Below are 7246 nucleotides of genomic sequence, written 5' to 3' on the forward strand. Positions count from 1 at the left end.
TGCTGCCTGCCGCTTGCACAACACCTCGGGCTCGGCGCTCTGCTGACGCCGCCGGTTCCCAGCGGCTCCCGGGATGGGGTCGAGGGCAGCAGCCTGGCCTCTGCTGGCCCCTGCCAGGCTGCAGCTGACAGCCCCAAGGACCTGCGCAGCTCCAGACCCCACCTGGGCTGTTCTTGGGGTCCGGTGCCCTGCCTGCAGAGCGAGGGGCACGGGGAGGGCAGGCAGGCAGGGAGCAGCAGTCTGGCTGTGGGGCAGCCCCGTGCCACGGCACCCACACTCGGTGTGCCTGCAGCCCCTGTGGAGCAGCACACACACAGCCCTGGTGGTGCCAGCTCCGTGCCATGTGCCATGCCAGGCTGCCTGCTGTGAAACCTGGCTCCGGCCAATGAGCCCTGGGCCTGTGCTGGGCACAGAGCCTCCCTGCAGCACCACTCACGTTCCTGCCACAGCTTTGTGAGTGCTCAGCACGGGCACCAGGCAGGGCCTGCAGCAGGGCAGCAGTCCTGGCACTCCAGGCCCCCCCAGAGCCCTCAGCAGCAGGCCACTGGCACAGGGTGGGCAACATGGCAGCGGCTGGAGGAGGTCTGGCAAGGGCTGGGCAGCGAAGCCGGCTCAGGGACCCAGCTGCCTGCACCTCTGCATCCATGGGGGACAGGGAAAGGCACAGGGGGCAGGGGGGTTTGGGCCCTGCCCTGCTGGGGCCGCAGCTGGGAGGCACAGGACGTGTCCGGAGGGGCTCTGCGGGTCCAGCCCTGCCTGAGGTGTGGGACGCCGGCTGCTGGCTGTGTGCAGACAGAAGAGCCCAGAGCAGACACAGCCCCCCCCGCCCCAGCGAGCCCCCCGGCTCCCCTCAGCGCCACAGCAGCCCTGCGGCAGGGTCCGGGCCCCAGGCAGTCACCCGGGAGCTGTCCCCAGCCGCAGGGAAGCTGACGGCCTGGCTGGGCACCCATGAGGCGCTGAAAGCCCCCAGCTTCCCGTCCCCACGGCTGTGAGCCCCGGGCAGTGCGCTCAGACCCCGGCTGTGCCTCGCCCGGAGCTGCCCCTGGCAGGGAAGGAGGGCAGCAGCCCTGCCCCGAGCCTGCAGGAGCTCCCGGGGCGGCAGGAGCAGGCTCGGAGCCGTCTGCAGCACAAACCCCAGCGGGGCTGAGAGGAGCCCCCCGTGCCCCCAGCCGCCTGGGCTCCCCGGGCACGGCCGCGCAGGTGGGAGGCTGTTTCTCAGGAGCTGGCTGATGAGGAAAGTTCTTTCCCAGGCGTGGCAGGGAGGAATGCAAACCCTCTCACGTCCTCTCCCTGTAATTACTGCCAGACAAGTTTCAGCTTGGAGCGCGGCCGCCCCAGCCCCGGGCGTGGGAGCGAGGCAGGGAGCTGCGTCCTGCCTGTCCCCGCAGCGCTCCTGTCCCCTCCGCCCCAGCGCCGCGCCCGCTGACTCACGGGGACCGAGTGCGGGGGGAGAGCCCACGGCCGGGGTGCTGGGGGGGGTGTGCAGGTGTGGGGCCCTGTGTCCTCCAGCCTGGACATCCCATGGGATGGACAAACAGCCACACGCCGCCCTCACCCAGGGGTCGCAGCCACAGAGCCTTCCCCACGCTGGACCGGGCAGCAGCCTGGCCCCGGGGGCTCAGCAGAGCCAGGAGAGATGCCTGCCCGGCTGGGTGGGATGGGCAGGGTGCCACGCAGGGCACAGCCTGACCCTTGCCCCGAGCATCCCTCACCCTGACCCTGCAGAGCTGTCCCCAGGACGTTGCCACTGGGCCAGTGACCGTAGCTCTGACAGCTGTGGCCAGCAGATGTCAAACGGCCTCAGCTTGTGGGGCTGGCAGGAAAGGGCCTTTAGCATAGCAGAGCAGAGCAGAGCAGAGCAGAGCATAGACCAGACCAGGTTGGAAGAGACCTTCAAGATCATGGTGTCCAACCTATCAACCAATCCAAACCACCTAAACAACTAACCCATGGCACCAAGCACCCCATCAAGTCTCCTCCTGAACACCTCCAGTGATGGTGACTCCACCACCTCCCCAGGCAGCCCATTCCCATGGGCAATCACTCTCTCTGTGTAAAACTTCCTCCTAACCTCCAGCCTAAACCTCAGAGATCAGCAAGTCCAACCTCTCACCCAGCACCATCTGATCAACTAAACCATGGCACCAAGGGCCCCATCCAGGCTCTTCCTAAACACCTCCAGTGATGGTGACTCCACCACCTCCCTGGGCAGCACATCCCCATGGCCAATCTCTCTGTGAAGAACTTCCTAATATCCAGCCTGAACCTCCCCTGGCACAGCCTGAGACTGTGTCCTCTTGTTCTGGTGCTGGCTGCCTGGGAGAAGAGACCAACCTCGGCCTGGCTACAACCTCCCTTCAGGTAGTTGGAGAGAGCAAGAAGGTCTCCCCTGAGCCTCCTAATCTCCAGGCTAAGCAACCCCAGCTCCCTCAGCCTCTCTTCACAGGGCTGTGCTCCAGACCCCTCCCCAGCTTCGTTGCCCTTCTCTGGACTCGTCCCAGCAAGTCAACCTCCTTCCTAAACTGAGGGGCCCAGAACTGGACACAGTACTCAAGGTGCCTCCAGCAGCTCAGCACCAGGGGCTTGGCATGGGGAGGGCACCCCCAGGGAGGAATGGGTGGGGAAGGAGCCCTGCAGTGCTGCACACCACAGCCAGGGCTCTGCGCCTTGTGCTGTGCACTGTGGGGCTGGGCACAGAGCGGCCGAGGGCCACCGGCTGCAGCAGGGCAGAGGCAGCGACCACCGAGACCCTGCAGCAGCACAGGGGCTGCATGGCACCAGGACACCTGGAAGCTTCTGGGCACGGGGAGCAGCCAGTGGTGCCACCTGTGGCAGTGAGTCAGCTCTACAGACAGACTCACACACGTGTGCACGCCTTGCACGCCTGCTCACGCCTGCTCACACTGCCTCCTCCCCTCTCCACCCAGGCTCTGCCTGCAGGACGCAGGCGCCGGCTCTGTGCCAGCCCCAGCCCTGTGCTGGCTCTGACTGGGGTCCTGCCCTGCCTGCACTGCGAATGGGATCAGGCACTGCCTGGCACTGGGGCTGCTGGGGCACAGTGGGGCAGCACCCAGAGGTGCCTGGTCCCAGTGTGGCACAGGAGGTGTTGTCAGTGTGGGGTCTGTGTCCTGCCTCGGCTGTGGGCACAACGTCTGCCCTGTCCCCTCTGGGGGCAACAGCACTGGCAGGGCAGAGAATGGCTGCTGAAACTGGAGCACCCCTGGCACCCCCAGCACCCCTGGCACACCCAGCACTCCCCAGCAACTCCCTGCACACCTCAGCACCCACTGCACACCTCTGGGCACCCTGAACCCCCCAGCCCCCACTCCCGCCACGCTCAGCCACTCGCCCGGGCCCCGCCGCCGCGCTCGGTCCCGCCGCGCCTCCTGTCGCCAGCAGAGGGCGCCCGTGCGCAGCGGTGGCAGCGGCGCGTCCCGAGGCGGCTCCGCGGTGCCAGCCCCAGCGCGGTGCCAGCCCCAGCGCAGTCCCAGTCAAGCGCCCGGCGCCAGTGTCGGTTCAGCTCCCCCCTGCATCCTCCACGGCCCCTGGCTCGGTGCGGACGCACCGGCACTACCGATCCTTCCCCGCCTCTACCCGGAGGATGCTCAGCAGGGCAGCACCGGGGGTCCCGGCCCGGTGGTCTCGGTGACCTGCCCAGCCGAGCTGCAGCCCCCACCTCAACCAGGCACAGGCTCCCAGACCCACATGCCCGCACCGGGCGGCTGTCAGCTGGGAAAGCTGAAGCAGAAGCGCGGCCGCGCCGGGCTAAGCCCGGCTGCCGGGACCAGAAACGGCAACAGAGGCAAAGCGGCCGCGCACAGCCCCAGCTCCTCGTTACTGTTGCTGTCAGGAGGCTCAGCCCAGGGTGTGCCAAGGAAACCTCCTGGCAGCCGGCAGCGCCTGCCCTCCCGGGGCTGATGCTCCAAAACCATTAGAGCTGAGGCGGGGCCGTGGCCCTTGGCCAGGGGGGCCGCAGGGCACGGCGTGCGGCACCAGCCGGCAGCCGGCAGCGTGGAGCTGGCTGCACCTGGCAGGGCTGGAGATGGGGATGGCAAGGTTGGGGGGCTCGGGTCCCCAGGGTGAAGTGAGGGATTGATGGGGGGCTTCATGGCTGAGGGTCTCTGGTAGTTCCCAACCATTCCAGTCGTGCTGATGACCTCAGAGTGCTGCCTGCCAGCTCTGATTAACAGCAACTACGTCACTGCCCCGTGGGAAGCAGCAGCACAGCCTGGGCACAGGGATTGCTTTGGGGCACCTCCTTGTTGCGTGGCTCTCAGGGCTTAGGCAGCCCCTTCCCTTCCCTTCCCTTCCCTTCCCTTCCCTTCCCTTCCCTTCCCTTCCCTTCCCTTCCCTTCCCTTCCCTTCCCTTCCCTTCCCTTCCCTTCCCTTCCCTTCCCTTCCCTTCCCTTCCCTTCCCTTCCCTTCCCTTCCCTTCCCTTCCCTTCCCTTCCCTTCCCTTCCCTTCCCTTCCCTTCCCTTCCCTTCCCTTCCCTTCCCTTCCCTTCCCTTCCCTTCCCTTCCCTTCCCCTCCTGAGACCATCCCCCCACATGCACAAGGTGACCAGACCCTGCTGCCCCCAGGCTGTGGTGGGATCCTCGACCCTGCTGCCCCCAGGCTGTGGTGGGATCCTCGATGCCTTCTCACAGGCATCAGCCACTGCAGCCATCAGCCCTCGAGGAGCCACAGGAGGGGAGGTTGGGAGGGGACCACATCACACAACAAACCCTACCTGGGCCACATCACATCCTTCCTCCAAACAGACCAAAGCAAGAGCCAGGGTCCCACCAGGGGAGAGGGCTTTGCCCTGGGCTGAGCACTAGAGAAGCACAGCCTGGGGGGGCTGTTCCCATCACTTGTGCCCATCTTGCCATGGCACTGGGGCTGTGTGTGTGCAGTGGATCTGCACAGAGGCCAGGAGGAGCCCTGCAGGGCACTAACTGGCAGCAGAGGTGGCCACTGAGGAGTCACAGGCCTGGTGAGGTCCCTGTCACCACCAGCAGCTTTGGCATCTCCACCCTGGGGTCCTTTGTCATGGCTGGACGCAGCCCAGAGCAGGGAGCAAGATGTGGTTCCTGCCCTTCCACGCCCCAGGCTGATGCCAGGGCCTGCCTCACCCCACTGCCAGGGCCATGGGTGTCCCCAGGCTGAGATTCCCAACTGTGGCCTGGAGTCACTGTAGGTGCAGCAGGCGTGGGCACAGGGTGATGGCAGCTGATGGCAGGGTGATGCCCACAGTCAGCATGGGAAGGTGCCCAGGCTGCTGGCTGCTGTGCCCAGCCAGGGCAGAGGATTGCACAGACAGGGTGTGAGCAGCTCCACAGCACAGCCAGACGGGAGGCAGCTGCAGACACTGAACAAACAATGTGGGAAGCTCCAAGGGTTGGAGCTGCTGTGGAGACAGAGCTGAGGCAGCTGCTGGGAGGTGAGAGCTTGGCTCTGCTTGGGCACGACAAGGTTCTGTTGTCTCAGGCAAGCAGAGGTTTGTTGTCTGTCTGTCTGTCCTCCCTTCACCAACCCAGTGGCTCTGGTCGTGCCTCTGACCACGGCTTGGTCCCACACACCCTGTGGAGCAGCTTGTCCCTTGGGCTCTGGGTCAGGGAATCCTCATCCCTGCTTCATGTCTTTGCCTATGGCTGCTGGCCTGAGCCTGAGATGGAGAGGACAGAGCTGGGACGTCCCTTCCAGAGCTGAGCTGCTCACAGCACTGAGCTTGCTGGATAGGGTTCCTCATCCCCAAGCAGGGGCAGAAGAGCTGAGCCAGCCCTTGGAGGTGAACCTGGCTGTGCCAAAAGCCATCCAGGGGGCTGCTGAAACACTGCAGCAGGCAAGCAGAGCCCAGCCAGCCCCAGGCTGAGCTCACTGACAGCACCAGGGGCAGTCGCAGCCAGGATGAATTCCTGCAGCAGGACCCACGGGAGAGATGAAGCTTCTGTTGGAAGCCCTTCTAGTGCCAGAGCTGTCTGTGATCCCTGAAGCAGAGCAGAGCTGCTGCATCACCCAGCAGTGCCCAGCTCCTTGGCTCAGCACCAGGGCCTGTGACCCAGCAGTGCTGACCCACTGGGACAGGCTCCTGTGTGGGCACCCCATGGCACAGCTGTGCTGAGATGGGCAGAGCAGGATGCAGGGCCAGGACCTGGCCTGATGCTCTGCAAACAGCCTGGGGCCACTGTGGAGGAGCATCCCCCATGGCACCAAGAGGAGGAAAGGGCTTGTCACAAGCCCAGGGTGGCCCTGGCATGGCTGCTGCTGCTGCTGGCTGCCTGCTGTGCCCCACAGGCAGAGCAAGCTTTGGCTTCACCACTGGCAGGAGCCAGTTTGGAGCCCAGAGGACAGCACGGAGTCACTGCTCCCTCCTGCCTCCCCCCTGCCACAGCTCAGGTGAGGCTGTGCTGTGCCTTGCCTCCATCCCACAGGCAGCACAGTGGGCAGGAGGCTTCACCCAGTGCCTGGCAGCTGGGGCCAGCCCTGGCTCAGCTCAGCTCTGCTCTCTGGCTGATGCCGAAGGACCTGAGCCTGTCCCCGGGGACTTTCCACCGCACGCAGCTCAGGTTTCCTTTCATGGCAACAGATCTGGGATCACTTTTTCCAGATAACTGGGGGGTGGGGGGGAGGGGGGCTGTCAGGACACGTCCTAGCAGGTGATAAGGAATCAGCAGCTGAGACAGAAGCCAGGCAGCATATTTTACTCCACACCTTGAGATATTTGTTACCTGCTGTGGTACTTGCAGAGGAATCCTGTCGGCAAGTGAAGCCTGTGCCTGCCGTTCCCGACTGGCAGGAGACCTTTCCCAGGGCTGCAACCTCCAGCCAGCTCCAGCTGAGCCCTGAGCTGCTGGGAAAGGCTCTCGGAGAAGGTGACCCCCCCGGGGGAATCCCAATGACTCCTAATTAGCTCTGGTTGGCGGCGGCAGCAGCACAATTAGCTGCAGCTCTTTGGGGCAAGCACAACGCCCTGGCCCCGGCCCCGGCCCCGGCCCCGGCCCCGGCCCTGGCCCTGGCCTTTCCCACCGGCCCTCGCCAGCTGCTTTCCTGGGGGCATTGCTTGTCCACTCCTAACCTGTAATTTCCCCTCCCATGCAATCTGGGACAGTTCGGTTCTTCCCCTGCCCCTGCAGCACTCCCGCGGCAGAGATAGGATCTCTGGCATGTGTCTGGCTGCAGCAGCCTCCGATTCCATCTCAGCAGCAGCAGGATGTGGGGATTTTTGTCGTGCTGTTTTTTCCTGTCTCAAGGGAATTTGTTGTG

Source organism: Melanerpes formicivorus, unplaced genomic scaffold (assembly GCF_026170545.1).
Source record: "Melanerpes formicivorus ecotype bairdi unplaced genomic scaffold, bMelFor1.0.p_v2 SCAF_112, whole genome shotgun sequence".
NCBI classification, from domain to species: Eukaryota; Metazoa; Chordata; class Aves; order Piciformes; family Picidae; genus Melanerpes; species Melanerpes formicivorus.